Genomic DNA, 20,825 nt, shown 5'->3' on the forward strand with positions numbered 1-20,825 from the left:
GAAATGATATAACGTGGCACCATGGTAAGTGTGCCTGTGACCCCTAACGTTTGCTTTTAGCTTATCAGCATCAACCCTCCATACTCACAGCCTTAGGAAAGAGAGTGATGCAGAGAAGCACACTGGGTGGCATGCTACCTGTGAAAACTAGCTGAAGAACTTAGGTGCAACTATTAACCTCCGTCTGAATATTACTACTGTAGTAACAGGGCCTAAAGCGACTCTATGAGTTAAAAGAAAAGGAGTACTTGTGGCACCTTAGAGACTAACCAATTTATTTGAGCATAAGCTTTCGTGAGCTACAGCTCACTTCATCGGATGCATACTGTGGAAAGTGTAGAAGATCTTTTTATATACACACAAAGCATGAAAAAATACCTCCTCCCACCCCACTCTCCTGCTGCTAATAGCTTATCTAAAGTGACCACACTCCATACAATGTGTATGATTGTCTCATACAAAAAACTTATTCCCAGGTGATATACTATATTCAAATGGAGTTCAACTTGGGAGTACATTTGAGTAAATATAAAATATATGTACTTTTTTGATCATGGCACTTTTAAATCCTAGTAAAGAACTGTTGCCAGAGCCTGGAGTCTGAACCTCTAGGGGGGTATGGAGAAACTTTTGGCTCTTGATTGAGATGTAGGCTTAGTGAAAGTTAAGCCATGGAAGCCCACAGAGCAACTACTGCTAAACCCCAAAAATTGGACTTTGTGTTAGATAGAGCCCATAGAAAGCAGCCTTTCACTTTGAGTATAGAGTACAGCAAATATTTCATTCCAATCAAGCTCAAACTTTGCTTTGTGCACTTTGCATCTTTTAATCACTTTTTAAAACCTCTTCAGCTATAATATTTGTCCGTCTTCTGCATGGACTTGATTTTTGTTGTGCACTCTTTTCTACAATTGGCAAATAGATCTGTCATGCAACACATCCATGGTCTAATTTGTGGCAAAATACTTCCCCTACCTCCATACAAACATGCATGTGCACACACAATTTAATATGAGGCTCTTAGCCAACAGAAATGTTGTAGAAACCAAAAGTCAGCACCAAACAAAATGATCACCAGTAACTTGAACAAACCTTTTTACAGGAGCCCTCTGAAGATAAATACTCATCCATCCAGCTTTCTCCTTTTTTTTTTTCCTTAATGTTTCTCTGTCTAATTTAATAAATGCTTTCTTGCTGATTCTTGGCATCTTCTTGAACAAGGAATGTAAACTGAAAAGGCTGTAAAGATTAATGCTAGCACAAGATTCCATAATGAATAATCTATCAGGAGACTAGCTCAGTGGTCCAGGACCTAGTGCTGCAGTCTGTACTAGGATAAATGTGTCTCTTGCTGTTTGAGACAGGAGCTTGTTATACTACACTTTGACAAATGTGAAAGTCAGAGGAAAATAGCTCAGTCCAATCAATTACTACAACCAATAAATGTAAAACTGTCAAATAACATGAAAAAGTAGCCTTTTTTTAAAAAAGTGTGGGACAATCACAGACCCCAAGAATTATTGGTATTTTTATCACAATTTCTTTCATCTAGGTAGAGTATGCAGTAGCTGTTGTATAAATAACACCTGTTTGTTCACATATGTGAACAATCTATTGTTGTCTAAATGGCTGAAAGAAATATTACATTGTCAGTGTTTCTCTTATGTGAGTGTCTCAACTGTCTAATCCAAAGTGTTTTAAAAGGAACTACTTCAAACATTGTTAGAAAGTGTACCTCAAAATCCATTCTCAAAACTTGTGATGTGGTCTTTCCAGAGTTCTGATGGGATTTGTTTTTTCATCAGTCATGCAAGAGCCATTGTTGTAGAGACTCGCGAACAGGTACACTAAAAGAAGCCTCATTAATGCTGCTTATGGATGGCTGGATAGGTAATCTAAGAGGTGTCTTCATACTCATTCCATGTAGACTTGTCCTTCAAAAACAGCTTGTTGTTTTGGAAGTATATGTCCATCTGCACATACTACCATCTTGGAGCCTTAAAATGTCACCTTTTGCAGGAAGTGTTTCTTTTAACATGAACTCTGTATTAACAGGCTACTCTACCTGAAATGGTCCCTTACACTATGTGCTAACTACTTATGCTGAACAATCTGTTCCACCTCACATTTTGCTGTGGTTCTGGGAGTTTCTTTCCCAGAAGAAGACCTCTGTGTAGCTTGAAAAGATAAGATATTACCTCACCTACCCTTGTCTCTCTGTGTTTGAATGTCGCTCATCCCTGCGAGACAGGAAATCCTCTACAGTAAAGGAGAAAATTTTAAATGGAAGTTAGTGTGGTGTAACAGAGCACTGGACTGGGACTCAGTAGACCTGCCTTCTAGTCCTAGCTCTGCCAATGATCTGTTAGGTGACCTTGGCGAGGCAAGTCACTTTAACCTCTCTGTGCCTCCCTTTTTCCATCTGTAAAATGGGATTGATCTTTACCTCTTTTTGTAAAGATCTTTGAATTCTATTGAGGGAAAAGTGCTATGTAAGAGCTGTGTGTGTATAGATGCACACCGTTCGATATGTTATGTAACTGAATAAATAATTATATAGTTTAAAAAGTTGTATCAGTTGGGTATAGCAGCATTTCTGCTGAAAAGGAGATCTCTGAAAAGTCCTTCATTTTCAGACCTTCACTGAACTTCCAAAATTACCTACATTCCACACAAATTTGATCTCTCCCCCAACTCCTCATTTCTATTGTTGAAAATTATTTACATTGGAAGTGAAGTGTCATGAAATTGAGGCTAGAGAGAGTTTACATTCTTTTAGTGTATCCCATGGCATTTAAAGACCTCTTTTTTTTTTTTCTTTCACACATTGCCAAAAGTGGTAATAAGAACTCTAGATCTTACCACATCACACTGCCATCTATTCTGTATGTGCAAAGCTACAGAATCTATTTTAGGACTGTTGGAGTTTTCAGAAATTATACTGGACTATCTTTTTGTTTCCCTCCATCTTTAAAACCAAATGCCTTAGCTGAGTTGAACACAACTATACAAGGCTTGGTGGGAGCCCCACAACCATCTAAAAATGACCTTACGTGTGTGTGTGTGTTTTATTTATATAAACAACTTTAATGTCTCAGGATCTTCTAGGGCTATAAGCATAGTGATTCTAATGCATTTACTTGTTTCTAGTCCTGTGGGACTGTGCAATAATTGGACTGAGTGATAATTTTGGTGTAGAAAAGGTCAAAGTCCATGAGTGAATCTTGCCTTTTTTGGACACTGGCTGAGAGGTAGGGAAGAACCCCACGTGTGGGTGAGAGAGAACATTTCTGAGGCAGAATTTGTGTTTGTGGGTTTTTGTTGTTTTTTTTTTTGTTTTTTTTTGAGTGGGTTAGGCCTCTGTCTTGTTGGAATAAGTCTGTCATGTGACAATGGTTTTTGGTTTTTTTTTAAATCGGTTTTCTTCTAACACCCTTCAAGTAATTATATTAAGAGATAAAGGAAAACCGTAATTCTACTTTCTCTTACTTTCTGCTTCAAATTAAAACCTCTGAGTAGAACCTTCTCTACTTCCTCCTCAGTTTTACAGTGTAGACACTGTCAAAAGGGGGCAGGTTACAATAGGTCTTGGTGTTTCTGAACTCTTACATTATCTGGGCACTAGACACAAGGTGCAGACATTTCAAAACCGCAGTGGTATATTTAGAAACTTGTATCACAAACCCATATTCCATCAACCGCACACAATAACATTCTACGTGTATGGTATATTTGTTTTTCAAGAAAAACTGTTTGAATTATAGTCCGTATCTTGAATGAGGATTTGGCGATGGATTCCATCATGTGATGATAGTTGTTCTAAAGCACTGTCTTTGAAGTAGATCTGGTTAAATTAGTTGTTGTGAATCAAAGTATCTAAAGAATTTAGCCTTTTTATCTGTTTACAAAATGTTCTTGAACTGATGCTGATTTCTAAGAATGTGTTCATTATTTGTATTCACTGAAAAGTACATGTGCGTGACCCCACACGAAGAAATTGGCACATAATTATTTGCCATGCATTATTTGTTGCAGGCAATTGGTCATCTAAGTTGCATGGCATTACTTATGCTCCGCAGTAGATAATGGATACCTTTTTGTGTTTTGTTAAAGAGGGAGTAAATGAATCCTGCATGCTAAAATTTGTGGCTCATCAACACTTTCAAACATAAGCTTTTGTGAGCTACAGCTCACTTCATCGGATGCATGCAGTGGAAAATACAGTGCGGAGATTTATATACACAGAGAACATGAAACAATGGGTGTTTATGGTAAGACCCATTGTTTCATGTTCTCTGTGTATATAAATCTCCCCACTGTATTTTCCACTGCATGCATCCGATGAAGTGAGCTGTAGCTCATGAAAGCTTATGCTCAAATAAATTTGTTAGTCTCTCATGTGCCACAAGTACTCCTTTTTTTTTTTCTTTTTGCAGATAGACTAACACGGCTGCTACTCTGAAAACTTTCAAACATAAAATTTACAGTCATCCTAATACTTACAAAGGAGTAAAAACCCTACAAATAATAGCACAGGAAATTGCCTCATTTCTTCACTAATCACAGCTCACTTACTGTATTACTAGACCATCTCTAGTATTATGTAGTCACTGTATACAGTAAAAAGCATATTTAGTGAATATTAAAAGCTCTCCACTGAAAAGGTTTTGGGGGACTAACGGAAGCTACAAGCCTCATGTAACTAAAGATGGAATGGATTGATTTCTCAGTGCTTCTGTATATAGCTATGGAACGGTGAACTAATCCTTCTGAAATGCAGTTTGAATGGAAAGTTTAATGGTTCTTATCAATCCAATTTCCTATACTCCTGTGCTACCAAAACCATGTAGTCATTCCATATTGTAACACCCATATATTTTGGAGTGGCTTATATCTGTTAATAGGCTACTAACTTAGAGTTCCCAGCCCTGATGAAATAGGGAAATCATAAGAGAAAGCTAATGAACGCTGTGACAGGTCCAACTCTTACCACTTGTCACACCAGCCAGATGTGTAGCAGTAATCAAATCTGACTTTAGAAGTATGTCTTACTATTTCTGTTCTAACCACTATTGCTGCAGTATGTTCCAGAAAACCCCTACCTACTGTTGTGCTGGCTGAAACACAAAGAAAAATAGTAACGTTACTGAATAGCACGAATGGCCTTCCCCTCCACCTAGAGTGAATAAACAAGTCAAAGTAATGGAGACAGGATTTCATCCTAGGTGCTTTAAAGTCCCTGGGAGTTTTGTCACTGACATCAATGAGGCCAGGATTTCACTATTATCATTCCATATGAAGGGAGAATGGTCTTGTGGCTAAAGCAAGGTTTGGGATTTGGGAAATCTGGCTTCTGTTTACAGTTCAGCCAGAGGCTGTGTCTCATCTTCGGCTGGACTGATTAGGCCAAGACTGTCAAACTTGTATCCCTAAATCTAAACTTTACTGGAAGCAGGGCGTAATCAGTAGGCATCTAAATAGGGATTTACAAGTCCAACTTTAGGAACCTGAGTTTGAAAATGTTGGTTGTAGTGTAAAATAGCTGCAACTATTAGTACTCCATGGTAGACAACTCTAAACATGTCTAGTCTGACTCAAGAAGATTGTCATGAGACCAAACAACTGAATGAAGAACTAGAAGAGAAAATCAGTGTATAGTCCTCTCCTATAAATAAGTGGACTTCATCAGTTATGACTAGTTTAAGAAGATGGAGGCTTTAAAGTAGCTATTAATCATTTTCTATGTGTTGACCATATGTGTTGTGTACTAAGGGATCAAGACTAGTTTGTCTTCCTGGTTGATAAAATAGAGTGTACATTGCAGATGCTCATGCAAGATGAATCAAAGCAAGCAGCTTCTGAAAATAAACACACAAAGGTCTGCACTGCTATAATTGCTTACCTCTTGTCATTGCATCTGCTTTTATTTTTATATATATATATATATACATACATACATAAATAAATCTCAAAGGTCAATGGAAGAAATTCTACATGGTCTGCCAGAGAAACAATGCTACCTGGATGACATCCGAGTTGCTGGAACAAATGACCAAGAGTTTTTAAGGCACTTGGAAAAGTTTGATAGAAGATTATAGTTTGCATGTCCAGAAAACTAAATGTGATCCTTCAAGACATCTGTGAAATACTTGGGATATTATGTTATGATGACTGCATATATTGGACCAGATTTTCAGCTCTGGCTCAAGAGTGCTGAGGGCAGTTGAGGAGGGATTGCAAATGTACCCTTTTCCACACCTTTTTGTTCTGTGGCTCTTGTGTTTGGGCTGTTCCTTGCCTCCAGATTGGACAGAACAAGGCCTGCTATAATGTGCCAGTTACCAACAGCTGTGGTAAGTTGCTCAAGTAAAGGGCCATATCTCCTTCCCAAGGATGTACTCCTTACCCTAGGGCACTTTAAGAGGGTGGAGGAAATAGAAGTTTTCACAGCGTCTCTTATGCCACACCAGTATTCCTATATACATAAAAGCTTCCATGGGTCAGACCCCTAAAGTTTAGGAGCACTTTATGCCAGTGCAGATTGAGGCACAAAGTAGACACAGTATGACCCCAGATTGGTCCCTAATATACAGATTGTTAATGCAGCAAGCCCACAAAATGTGACTGTGCTTCATTCATTTCTTCCGCTATACAATGTTAATGGAAGGTTTGCAAGCATCTGTTTAGGAGCAACCAAAAGGAGGGTTGGATGGTAAAAATGGTACCTTCAAGAACGCATATGTAACCCTTCTGCCACATTGAGCCAGCAGCAAACGGGGCAGGTTCAATATATAGTGGCCTGCTGGCTGCTTTCTGTGCCTCTCCTCCTTACAAGCCACTCATTCGCCAGCCGACTGGCAGTCCCCTTCCGCTACCACCTGCCTCTCTGCTGTGACCTTTGCACATCAGTCTCTAAGTAATTTTCAGCTCTTTGCACTGCCCCATCTCAAGTGATTTCAGCTCTCAGCAGGCAGGGCAGAAACAGTCCTACCACAAGTGATTTCAGCTCTGATTGAGCATTTAAAATAACAGAGGCTCCAAATGAAGCCTATTTAGCTCTTTCTTTGAACAGAGGTGGGGGAACAGGTTAAACCAGTCCAGGGAGGACCCTTGGGAGAGGGTTCACATCTCCTAGCTGGGACACCTGTCCCTACCTCTCTTTCTTTCACAGGGCTGGGGCATTTGAGTGCCTGGCTTAATGAGGTCCTTTCAGCTGAGGGTGATTCCCTCATTTGGGGTAGATTAAGTGCAGCCCTGCCTCCCTGCACCCACACAACAATGCCAACAACATCCACTAGAGTGCCCAACCATCCCTGGACTCAGCCCCAAAGTGACTTGTAACCTAATACCAGCCAAAGTTGATTATTTTGAGTAGTCCCACTCTCTCTGCGGGATAGTCTTTTTCCCTCGTCCCAGCTAGCTGTTGGGAAGAATTCATTCAAATTGTGCTTACAAATAATATATACTTGTTTACAGCAATATATTTGGTACATTATGATTGATTTTTCCTTTGAAGTAATCTCGTCGTGCAACCCAACATAATTTAGGAGTTGTGATAATTTCTGTGATGCTTGGCCGGGGGGGAAGACCAGCCACATTTGCCTCACAAACATTAAAGCTGCAGAGAACGACAGTGGTCTCCAACTACTCAGCACACTCTTTAGAATGAAAAACAAGTCCAGCATGACACATGATCGCAAAATACTCTGATTTACAAAACCGAGGAAGGAGGAGATCTGAGAACAATTTTCTTCTGATGGCATTTGTCTTTTCTAGAAAACTTTCTTCTGGGAAGTGCTGCATTGCCATGGTGAACGTGAAGAGAATAGCAGCAGCAACACCACATATTTAACCAGGGCATGTCTTCTGACTGGGCAATGGCCATTCATAATATTGGTTAAAGAGGATGAATTTTTCATTGCCATTCTGGACAGTTAGGATATGTCTCCACTGGAATAAAAGATGCATGGGGCCCCACTGTGGCTGACCTGGGTCGGCTGGTTTGGATTTACAAGGCTCTGCAGCTAAAGATTGCTGTGTAGAGGTTTGGGCTGGAGTCTGCGCTTTGGGAGCCTCCCTCCTCACAGGGTCCCAGAGCTTGGTCTCCAGCTCAAACCCAGCAATTTTATGGCCCCTCAGCCCTAGCCCTGCAAACCTGAGTCAGCTGACCTGGGCTAGCTCTGGGTTGTGTAGACATACCCTTAGCAAACTATTGCTAGGTCAAATTCATCCCTGATTTAGCAGCATTGATGTGATTGTGGATTAAATTGTCCCAATGTATGTTCCTAATGAAATCTTGCTAAATTAGAAGGTGCACTATTACCAGCAGGACAGTGGGGTGGGAGGAGGTATTGTTTCATATTCTCTGTGTATATATAAAGTCTGCTGCAGTTTCCACGGTATGCATCCGATGAAGTGAGCTGTAGCTCACGAAAGCTCATGCTCAAATAAATTGGTTAGTCTGTAAGGTGCCACAAGTACTCCTTTTCTTTTTGCGAATACAGACTAACACAGCTGCTACTCTGAAACCTATTTGGACTGAAAGTAAGTAGGACTCTTTGATCTCAATATATGAGTACACTGGTCTGAAACAGCTCTGAAAATGCCTTAATCCATTTGTGACATGACTTCTAGATAGTGTTACAAAGAAAACGAGCCCGACTTTGAAAGTTTTGCTCACGTGAGACGCTTGAGCACAAAACTGCTTTTTCAGTGAAATTCTGTGAATGAGGGGAAAGGGTAAATTTCAGTGTTCTTAACTGAAAATGTAAAGTGCTAAGCGGGGGTGTGCCAAATATTCGTCACAAAGTGTTTCACTCAGTAACGGGTCCTCCAGCCTGACTTAATGCTTCAGTGAATGTATGTATTTGTGCATACACCCACCAGGGCCTGGACCTCTCCCTGTACAACCACCTGTCGAGGAAAGAGACCTGAGTCCCCTCCTTGTTGTCTATTGTGGAGGAAAGCCTAGTGCCCCAAAATTGTTTCCATTTTCTGGCATTTTCTCAAAATGCCAAGGAAAGGCAGACTAGATTGAGAAAACAACTGGAGGGGCAGGAGGAGGACTTGCATGATCCAAGAGGCTTGTAATAACAGTGGAGTGCAAGCTCTCTCAGGGCATGGCTAGAGTGGAAACTTCAAAGCGCTGTTGCAGGAGCGCTCCCGCGGCAGCGCTGTGAAGTGCGAGTGTGGTCGCGCGCGAGCGCTGGGGGAGAGAGCTCCTCCAGCTGCTAATCCACCTCCACAAGGGGATTAGCTCCGAGCGCTGGGAGTGCGGCTCCTAGTGCTCGGAGCCTGTTTACACTAGCTCTTTAAAGCGCTCTCAGAACAGGAGGACTTGTGACACCTTAGAGACTAACCAATTTATTTGAGCATAAGCTTTTGTGAGCTACAGCTCACTTCATCGGATGCCTGCAGTAGAAAATACAGTGGGGAGATTTCATGTTCTCTGTGTACATAAAACAATGGGAACTAACCCAGGAACCTATCCTTGCAACAAAGCCCATTGCCAACTGTGCCCACATATCTATGTAGGGGACACCATCATAGGGCCTAACCACATCAGCCACACTATCAGAGGCTCGTTCACCTGCACATCCACCAATGTGATATGTGCCATCATGTGCCAGCAATGCCCCTCTGCCAAACTGGACAGTCTCTACGTAAAAGAATAAATGGACACAAATCAGACGTCAAGAATTATAACCTTCAAAAACCAGTCAGAGAACAATTCAATCTCTCTGGTCACTCGATTATAGACCTAAAAGTGGCAATTCTTCAACCAAAAAAAACCTTCAAAAACAGACTCCAATGAGAGACTGCTGAATTGGAATTAATTTGCAAACTGGACACCATTAAATTAGGCTTGAATAAAGACTGGGAGTGGATGTGTCATACCAAAGAGATAATCAAGATGGGCCATGTCCAGCAGTTGACAAGAACGTGTGAGGAACGAGGGGTGGGGGAAGGAAGGGGGGAATAAACATGGGGAAATAGTTTTACTTTGTATAATGACACATCCACATACCAAAACTTCAACTTTTTTGGTTCAGTCAAAACTAATCAGCAAACTGGATATAAATTTAATTAACAATTTCAGTTGACCCGAAACTGCATTTTTGGCAAATAAACTATTCTTCTTCCAGTTCTACTTTACACTCCACCATGAAGGTGGGGCCTTGTAGAAACAGATGATGAAAATATTGAAATTGGTGCATTACTTCAATATGTTTGTACATCCTGTTAGCCATTCTAGATTTCTGGCTCTACACCAGAAGAATAGGCAGAAGTTGACTCTCAGGGCACACCTACAGGGGTTGTTTTTGCTTTTAACCTTGTGAATGGATGGTACAAGGCCCAGTTCATAAACCTAGCCCTGCAAAGTTCTACCCAAAAGAATGTTCTTTCTGTTCCTCTTCTCTCCCTCTCATCTTGGCATTAACTTTTCCTGGCTGTTTAGGGGAAACTTTTCTCTGACTCTGTTTAGTTTTGTTTTCTACATGGCGTGAACAGAAAATATTGGCAAAGAGTTAGCTTAGTAGTAGCAAAAAAACAGAGGAAAGCAGCAGCACAGGATAACTGTCCATACTGAATCCTTGGACAAATTAACTTATTTGTAACCTACATTGAGAATCTTTATCAGGAATCTCCAGTTAGGAGGTACTTAAAGCTCATATTTGTCAGTAGAGGCATTAATTCTAAAACAGAACAATGAATTGAATTTTAAAGTATACTGTAGTGTTAAATTAAAGGCGTTGCTAGCTCCAATACAATCACAAGAGGCAAAGTAGATCCCCCAGTCATGCCATAAGCTTGGGGCAGCCAGACCCTGATGACTAGGCAAAGCTCAATGCAGCATCCAGTATAAATTGGATGAAGAAACTAAAATGTGAAACAAAAGAAACATGAGAAGGCAGTTCTGCAAATCTCACACAGTCAAGATTGTGACATAATTGAAGCAGACCAAAAAAACACTCAATTTTTGGATTGGGGGAAAAATAGGGGTAATATTTTTCCCGCTCTTTTGACAAGCCTGAACTATACTGTTTATTTTATTATTGCCACTGATATTGTCCATAGTGATATAAAATAACTGTCATGTAAATCTTTTGCACCAGAATAAAGTATCGATTCAATATAAAGGAGAAGTTGGTAGACCAGTTGGCTAGGTACTGAAAAATATACACAAGCTGAGTATCAGTTATAAGAAATTCAAACTGTTCCAAGACCAAGGATTCAATGAAATGTACAATAAACAGAATTAAATATAGGGAAATCAATCAGGTTACAGGTTTCTTTGTATTTTTAAAAGTTAAAGGGGCATAGAGGACAGAGAATCCAAATATTTAGCAAGAGGTGTGTTTGTCTACCTTAGTCTAAAGAATTGCCATTCACTACCAAAAAGATTTTCAACATCTGATTGTTTCTAGCTGAATTTCTATCCTTGAGGTGTCTGAAAAATATTTGAGGCAAGATAAACACGGAAACTTTGGACAAATGAGTCAATACATGCTTAGGCCAACATTCTTGAAAATGCATGCCTAAATTTAGGTTCCTAAGTCCATAATTAGACACCTAAGTGGGCAAATTTCTGTAGATGCGGAATACCCAGCAGCTCCCATTGTCCTTACAAGGGGCTGTTGTGTGCTCAGCACTTTTGAAAATCAAGTAGATGCTTAAAGATGGATTTAAGAGCCTAACTTCAGGTACTCGTTTTTGAGAATTTAGGTTTACTGAATAAAAATGAAGCCCTTCGCTGCATTCTCATGAATAAATATCCACCTGCTGTGAAACTGTTATTGCAAAATCATTGTAAATAAACTACCTGACCTAAAATTAACCACAGACATGCAGAATCACATATACTGCTATAGCAAAACACAATTGGCTCCCACAATAAAAAGTCAGTTTCAAATTCTTGAATTCCCCATGATCTCTATTCTTATACCACATGTATTACTCTGGAGGGCATTCTACACCAAAAAATTAAATTCTGTGCCCAGTATTTTACAATTCTGCACATTTTATTTGTCAAATGTGGAGGCTCCAGCATGGCATTGGGGAGCACAGGGCACTGTCTGCACAGAGGTGGGAGATCACTGTGCAGCTCCCCCCGGGACATGGACTCAGCGGTGACGCTGCACCCAACCCTGACACAGCATAAGGACCGAGCATTCCCCAGAAACGTCCCAGGGCCCTACCCCCACATGCCAGGTGCAACAGATATGGACAGGCAGGCTCAGCAAGGCAGGATCCAAGTGTGGAGGGGCTTGGTGTGGGTTGAGAGGGTTCTGTGTAGGGCAATCTGGGTACGGGCAGCTCAGTGGGGAATCCAGGTCTGTATGTGGATCCGGATGCACGGGGCACCCAGCCAGGAACAGCAGCTGAGCTTGGTGCAGGGTATGAGCTACCAGCCAGGTCTTCCCCAGTCCTGCCCTCTGCCCCACAGTGATTTACCTCTCTGCCAGCTGCCCACGAGCACCTGAAATATACTGCTGGGGAAGGTCGAATGACTGCTTTTGTGGCTTCCCTGTCAGACAGTCATTTTTCTGCAGGGAAGCAAAGAAATCTGTAGGGACATAAATTCTGCACATGCGCAGTGGTGCAGAATTCCCCCACGAGTAAAAATGTGTCATTACTGTTGTACATCTAAAATTCCTGAAAACTCTCACTGATGGACTTAGTGACCTTGCTGGGTTTTTCTTTCCTGCAAATGTATCTGAGTCCCAATTTGTATAAGGCTGCTTCTTTTCGTTTGTTCACTGGAGAGCTTAGAACGATATCAGCAGAATCTGATAAAGTGGAGCAGTTCTACAGGTAAGGAAATGCTGTGACATTGTTTGTTACTAGAGCTGGGTGAAATTTTTGGACAAATAGTTAACTCACAAATAAATACAGTTTTGGTTGACCTGAAACAATTTGCATATTTAATGTAAATTTGCCCAATAGTTTTTGCAAAAAGCCCCACCCTTTTTAGGTCATTCATAAGGGGAGGGAAAAAATACCAGTGGTCCCCTTACAATCTTTAGCCTAGGGGTTAGGGCACTCCCCACCCAGGACATGGAAGACCCAGGTTCATTTCCCTCCTCTGATGGATGTGGAGCAGGGATTTGATCTTTGAGTCTCCCACCCCTTAGGAGAGTGCCCTAACCTCTGGGACAAGCCTCTCTCAATTATTCTTGCTGAAATTGTTCCACTGTGTATAAAGTAATTAGTCATTAGAGTGGGACTTGAACTTGGTCTCCCACCTCCCAGGTGAGTGCCCAAAGCACCAGGCTATGGAATCATTCTCACTCTTGCTCATTGGTGCAATGACTATTCAGACTTATTTATTTATTTACTGCTAGTGAACTGAAAAATCCGGTATGCACCTAGCTCTGTTTGTTAATCCGGTATGCACCCCCTCTGCACTCCCCGCTGCCCCCCTGAACGTTCCTGCATACAAAGCTGCTAATTGTAAATGTAGAAAGAATGAAATGTAGCAAATTGTTGTTCTTACACCATCACCCCCCCCCCAGTTCTGAGTTCTGTGGCAAATCTGGGATTGCTAATTGGCTACAAAATCATTCAGTATCCTTTAATTTTACCAAAAAAACTCTGAATACCACACCAACATACTATCACTAATGCATATCACTTCTTTCCGCTCTGTCCGTGGAATGCTGTTCACAAAGGTTCCAAGCTCCACGAAGGGAAGCCTTTTTTTGGCTCTGGTTAGGTGGGAGGAGTTAGACTGAGCAGCAGCCTGAAGCAACGAATTGTGTGAAGCACGGTTTTAGGTGGGAATAAGAGTTAGGTTGGGGTTTGACCCAAAGCCCACTGAAGTCAGTGGCAAAACTCCTATTTACGTCCACAGGCTTTGGATCAGGCCCTTTAAATATTGCAGCGATAGATTCCCGTAGATAAACAGCAGATTCAGCTGCTAAGCAATGCAGAAGTGGAGGCTCCTGTGTTTAGGAGCGCCATACGGCAAGTGTCTTCCTGCTGAAAGCGCAGCTCCGATGTGGCTTAGAAACTGCACCGAAATGGAAAGTGACAGCCATGCTGATCAGCTAAGCTCTGCTCCTGCCTGGCTTAGGGGAGCTAAAGAATAGCTGCTTCCTCCTGCAAGCCCCCACATTCGTGTGCTTTAACCCTTTCTGCTCCCAGCTTTGAGAGGCTTCACTGCACCCTGCTCTCCTCTTTTTAAGGGCTACAGAGCACATGTGGGGAAACCTACTTAATTTCCTCTTCTAGGGAAAAGGGATCCAATAAAAGAAAAATGGTGGGAAATAGCAGAACAATGGTCATCGAGGGGGATTTATGTGAAGCAGGGAAGCTTATGTAGTATTGCAGCAGAAGTCAATTATGTGATCACTTCCTTGAGCCCTTGCTACATGGCACATTCCCTTTTTAGCGCAGTGGTCCTCAAACTTTTTTGTCTCTTCCCTCCACCCCCCCACCCCTGCCTTACCTGGTCTACACCCCCATGTGAGCTAGGGCCGGGGCCTGCAGTGGGGGCCAGGAGCCATGGGCTGGAAAGTGGGGCACATGCTTGGGGCTAGGAGGCTGGGCCCATGGTTGGGGCCAGGAACCACAAGCTGGGAGGTGGGGCCCGTGGTTGAGGGCAGGGGCCGGGAGCAGGGCTGGGGACAAGTGGGGCTGGATGGCACTCCCTCCCTGCCCCCTGTGAGGGCTGGCCTGTGCCCTCTGCACTCCTCCCTGCTCCCCCGAACGTTCGTCCATGCACCCTACAGTTTGGGGGCTACTGCTTTAGCAGGTTACATTTTCCTGGATTCTGAAGAATACCTTGTGGAAAAGACTAATTCCTCCTGAACTCCTTGGTTCCTTCTCCCTCCTGGAATATGCTACTTACATAGTGGATTGCCAGGAAATATTCCTGACGTTGGAGAGTTAATTAGCTTCAAGTATTTAAAGGATATGAATGCAAATATAGAGCCTGATGGGAAGGAAGGAAGTGATAATAGTCTGAAGCAGTGTCTTCAGCATCATGATTGGCAGAGTCAATAGGCACATCTGGTAAGTAACTTGAGGGCAAGGTCTGCACACAAATGCTGTAAAATTGTAACTGTGGTCTGTAGAGAAGATAAAGGCTCCTTAGATTTGACATTATATTTATCAGGCTCCTGCTCTTCTAGCGGGAGAGGCCCTTCACCCTGTACTGTAAACAGAAAGAAATCAGAGGCTCTCTCATGCAGGGCTGTTGGCAGATCACCCTGAACTTGTTTCAGCCAGAGCACACTTCGGCGTCATGGTCAGGGAAAGTCTCTGAGCTTCAAAGGTGAGTCCTGTGCTCAAAGAGAGACATTTCGATGACCCAGGACTTCTGGCAGATTTGGTTTCAGACGCTGGAAGATTCTCAGAGGCACTTCAGCTGCATTAAAACTTGAGCAAACGGCAGCAGATCTAGTAGACAAAACTTAGAATATAGCACCAGCAACACAGCTAGAGTCTGCATCTTGATTTCACTTGAACAGATGTTATCTGCAAGCAATTAACATACTTGTCATCACCAGTGAACTAGATACAGAATCTTCAAGTTTTTTATCCACACTAAAGAAAAGTGTTTGTGCACAAAGCAAAATTTCCACATTAGTATTAAAATAACATTCAGTGAGGCAAGCAGCATGTGTCACTTCTTCAGTTTCTTTCAGTTACATTGCTTTTTTAAAGCACAATACTGCAACACTTAGATCTGTGCCGAAGAATAAATTTCAGCACCAACGCATGTGTCTGTTTCAACAACTGATTATTTGAAGGCTGTATTTTTCGACTTCCTTACTGTGGCTTTCTAATGTTGCTGGCTGTTAAATCTCTACCAATAGCAGGGCCTGAATCTCCACTCTCCAGTTTCACTTCAGTGTAATCCCATTGAACTCAACAGAGCTATTTCTGATTTACACTGAGATGTGAGGAATCCAGCTGCAAAGTCACACTGCACTGACTTTTTGTGGTTTTAAGAATTTGACTCTAATTTGCGGCAGTTACAGCTCTAACAATTAGTAAATACCTAGTTAAATGACTCTTCTAAAGGCTGTTTTAAATCCCATAATGACTCCCCAGATTGCTTTAGATTAAAACAAAGATTTACCTTACTGGAATTCCCAATAAGTCCAAACGTTACTATACTCGCTCTAAGTGCCTTGTCTGTCTAGGGCCTCTAGTCACAAACAGGACTTGGACCACTAGACTCATTTCACATGTGCCAAACATCCATCAGAGTTACTTTTCAGTCACTCTCACTGTTAACTTGGGCTAAACATGAAACCTCAAAAGGCTCTGTGCTTCACTGGTATACGTAGCCTTTTGATATTTTCAGCTATCCTTAAAACTATTTCGGTACTTGCAACGCAGAATTGTATATTTTCCTGTATTCAACAATACACCTGCTAAAATGATACATAGATCATATTAGTAATTGTAATCTTATTGGTGGTGGTTTTCCTGTTTAAGGGTTAACTCCCTGCTCTCATTTTTGGGATAGTAATACATTTATAAATACAGAAATTCACCAGAGGAACCAGTTTGCTTTCTGTTTAGTCAAGTCTCTGAGAAATAAACTTAATGTTTTCCAAACTCTTGCCTAACATCAATTTCATAAATAACATTTTCTAAACTCTCTGACAATATATTATGGTCTGGACCGTTACTTTTCTTCAGTGCATTGTCACTGTGCTAATTTGGTTGACCTTTTTTGGTATGTTTTGATGCATGGGTCTGGGAGTTGGAAGATCTAGCTTCAATTTCTGTCTCTGACACAGATATCTGTGTGACCATGGCCAAGTCACTCATCTAAGCTCATATATAAAATGAGTAGCATTGCCTTCTCCCACCATCTGCCCTGTCTCTAAGCTCTTCAGGGAAGATATTGCCTCTTACTACATGTTTATGTTGTGCTGAAAGCAATGGGACCTGAATCTTGGGTGGGGTCTCTAGTTTTTACTATAAACCAATAACTCATGCTGTGAGGCAGGAAACATGAATTGCTTCCCTTTTTCTTCAAAGGGGTTATTTTACAACTGGCCTGTACCCTGATCTCAACTCTTTGCACAAGGTACTCTAGAATCCGATAGTATTAACTATATTCACACAAGCAACTAATATTTAGGAAGCCCTACAGCAAGCCTCAAACTATTGTTCAAGAGTGGGGGAAAGAGGAGTGGATTTGAAGTTATCCAGTAAGTTCTGGTTTCGCTCCAATCAAACCATCCTGGCACAGTATCCTTGTTGATTAGTGACAAGAGTAGAGAGGAAAGTGGCCGAAATCCAGAATGCCAAATCTGGAATGAGCCATGTGCATTTAACTCTCTCAGGCATGACATCTTGAAACAGCCTGGGACAGAGAAGTTTCCTTTTAAACAGAGCTTTTGAGCCTGCTACCAACCCACCAGTCCTCGGATATTTCTGTGAACAGAAACTGAGGTATTGTGCTCTAATGAAAATCACATTGGAACTGTTCTAAATTACGCAGTGCAACTGGAGTACGATTCTTCACTTTTCTTTCGTTCTCCTCCTCCCTCCCCAAAGCCCATTTATTTACATTCCAGTCAATCCGGTGGTTGTTTCAGTGGAACCCATTTAAAATGAATCACTTGCACGTCACAGGGAATGTCTGAGAGAATGAAGTTGTATTTCAAACGATGATAGTCTGCAGGATGGTCTGGCAAGGAAAATGGTTAGCACAACAGGCTGTATGTACTTTGCCTGGGGGTGGAGAAGATGAAATAATGGCTTCTAAAATTTAGCATGCAATTGGTGTTTCCTCACTGAATGTTGGCCATGCCTTATACATAACAATGCCCATTAAAGCCTGTACACGTTGTTTTACCTTAACAGTGGGGGGTGCGTGCGTGCGTGCGTGTATTTCCATGCCATAATTATCTTAGTGAAATGCTAGAATGTTCCATGGGAGCATTGCAGTGTGTCAGGGGCCAATATCACCCATGTTTGGGGACCAATTCATCAAACCCACTGAAGTCAATAGAAAGACTCCCACTGATGCCAGTGGGTTCTGGATCAGCCCCCTAATATGTTAGAAATATGCAACCTTTTTCTGCTCCATTATTCTAGTAGTAGCTGTTGCATAATATCAAAGAATGGAATTGTCCTTCTGATTCACCATTAATGGTGATCTTAAATGAAGATGCTAACTGATATGAGATACTATGTTAGACTTTAAAGCTTTCTTCAATTCGTTTAGTGCTTGTGGAAGGTGCTAAATAGATAGTCCTAGTGACTGTAGTCATCTGTATACCTTCAGAACAACAGATACACTAACTTTCTGTGTACTGCAAATCTAACTTGGAAGGGCTATGTGTAGCGACTGCTGCTGTTTATGTAGGGGTTTTGGGTGTATCTGAAGCATTCAAAGGGTCCCCTCACCTTTCACATACCAATGCAGGGCTCTGTAAAGCAGACAGTTGTCTTCTGCAAGTAGAAGTAGGTGTTGGGTTTAGTGATAAGTTATAAATAACTCCTTTTAAGACACTCTCCTTGCATTAATGTGGAGAGCAACACAAGGAGCACCTGTCTATGGACGAGAATAGTTCAGTTTCTGTGTCCTTTCAATCTTTGGCCTCTCTGCTGAGACTGTCATCAAGGGTGCCTATTAGTTGCAGTAATGTGTGCTTTGTAATGTGGAAACATGTCCAATGGAAACTAACTAGCTCAAACCCATGTCATATCAGCTGTTTAAACAGCGATCAGTCCGTATTCACTCTTGGCGTTAACACGGACTGAGCCAATGACCTAGAGATGGCAGACTTTCTTCCATTACCAAACTCCTAAACTTCTCAGCATATAACTTTTGTTAAACGCTCATTTTTAAATCAGTGTAGTTTGTAGTCATGTCGATCCCAGGATATTAGCGAGACAAGGTCGGTGAGGTAATCTCTTTTATTGGACCAACTTCTGTTGGTGAGAGCTCCATGTGGCTCATATGCTTGTTTCTCTCACCAACAGAAACTGGTTCAATAAAAGTTAGTACCTCAACTGCCTTGTCTCTCTCAAATTTTAAAATCAGTCATGAATGCATGCATGATCCTGGAAAGAAAGGTGGCAGAATGAATGCAACTAAAGCACAGGCCTAGTCTACACTAGAAAAGATTTGCCGATATAGCTACCAGGAAACCCTGTTAGCAGAGATGCAGCTTGTATCTGCAAAAAAGTTCTTTTGCCAGTATAGGTTATACCAGCAAAAGCTGCTCCTTGCTGATTTAACTGTGCCTACTCTAAGGGTACGTCTATACGTACCAGGGATTGATGCACCGGGGGAGGGGGGGGTCAGTTTAGTGGGTCTAGTGAATACCTGCTAACTTGACCACAGACTGCTCTCCCATCGACTCCAGTACTCCACCGGAACAAGAAGCGTAAGGTATGTGGACAGGAGAGTTTCTCCCATCGACGCATCATGGTGTAGACACTGCAGTAAGTTGACCTAAGCTATGTATTCATGTAGCTGGAGTTGCGTAACTTAGGCTGACTTACCCAGGAGTGTAGACCAGGCCTAAGGCTTCTGCTGGTATAAAAAGTTACAGAATATAACATCCCTAATCAACATTCTTGTACTGGTAAAAGTTTCTAGTGTAGACTTGGCCTAAGTTTCAACCTAAAATGGGTTTCTATGCTTGACCCTAACACGAAAGTCTCTTTAGCACTCTTTAATTGAGTTAGACCACAATGTAATGGTTCCAGCTATTCTGGTTTCTAGATCAGTTTAGTTAGAGCCTAAGGCTTGATCTACACCACACTACACTGCACTCTATAGTGTAGATAAGCCTTAAGCTCTAACTAAACTGTCAGGCAGCTTACATCAGCCTAACTCTGTAAGTGTCTACACTACAACATTGCTGCCACGGATGTAAGTTGCCCACTGCACCAACCTAATAACTCCACCTCTGTGAGATGCATAGTGCTTAGGTCGATGTAGTTAGGTGACACAGTGTCTGTGTAGACACTGCATTACTTACATCTCTGTTGGCTGTTAACCCCACTGGTGGGGCTGCTAGCAAGTGGGGAGGATCCAGCTATCAGTGTCCCACAATGCCCCACACAGTTAAGTCAGGGAAAGCGCTCCTGGTGAGGACACACACCACCGTCAGAGGGGGCATAGTGTGGACGTAAACCTAACTTAGGTCAACTTAATTTTATAGTGTAGACAAGGCCTAACTCGGAATAAATGTATTCTAGCCTAGCTAAGGACTATCTTCTAACCATTTGACCTCACCCAAATTGATTGACTAAACTACGGGCTTGTCTACACCGGGCGTTTAAATTGGATTGAGTCAATCCAGTCTGAGAACACTTGCCTACACAACAACACAATTCATTATAGTGCACTAGCTCACCATTTATCATGAGCTCTGGAATCCTCTTTCACATCAAACTTGGTTCACTTTGAATTGAGTTAGTGTAGTCTATTGTTCCCATGCATGCAGTGCTGCTGCATGCTACTTTGACAGCCCAACTACTATCCCACTGCCTTGTGGGCATTTGTTACAGATCTGTTTACTTTGTGTGCCCTCCCTTGCTCTGGTGTCAAATTGACTGGATGTCCCCTTCCCTATTTAAAAACTGGTGTGGGGCCAGAATTTGCCCATTTGCTTCTGGATTCCAATATATCAGAACTGCTGTGATATTGCTACAAAAGCCTTACCAGTGGTTTGAGCGTTGGCCTGCTAAACCCAGGGTTGTGAGTTCAATCCTTAGGGGACCATTTAGGAATCTGGGGCGAAAATTGGGGATTGGTCCTGCTTTGAGCAGGGGGTTGGACTAGATGATCTCCTCAGGTCCCTTCCAACCCTGATATTCTAACATGCCTCGAGCAG

Source organism: Lepidochelys kempii, chromosome 3, assembly GCF_965140265.1.
Source record: "Lepidochelys kempii isolate rLepKem1 chromosome 3, rLepKem1.hap2, whole genome shotgun sequence".
Classification (NCBI taxonomy): domain Eukaryota; kingdom Metazoa; phylum Chordata; order Testudines; family Cheloniidae; genus Lepidochelys; species Lepidochelys kempii.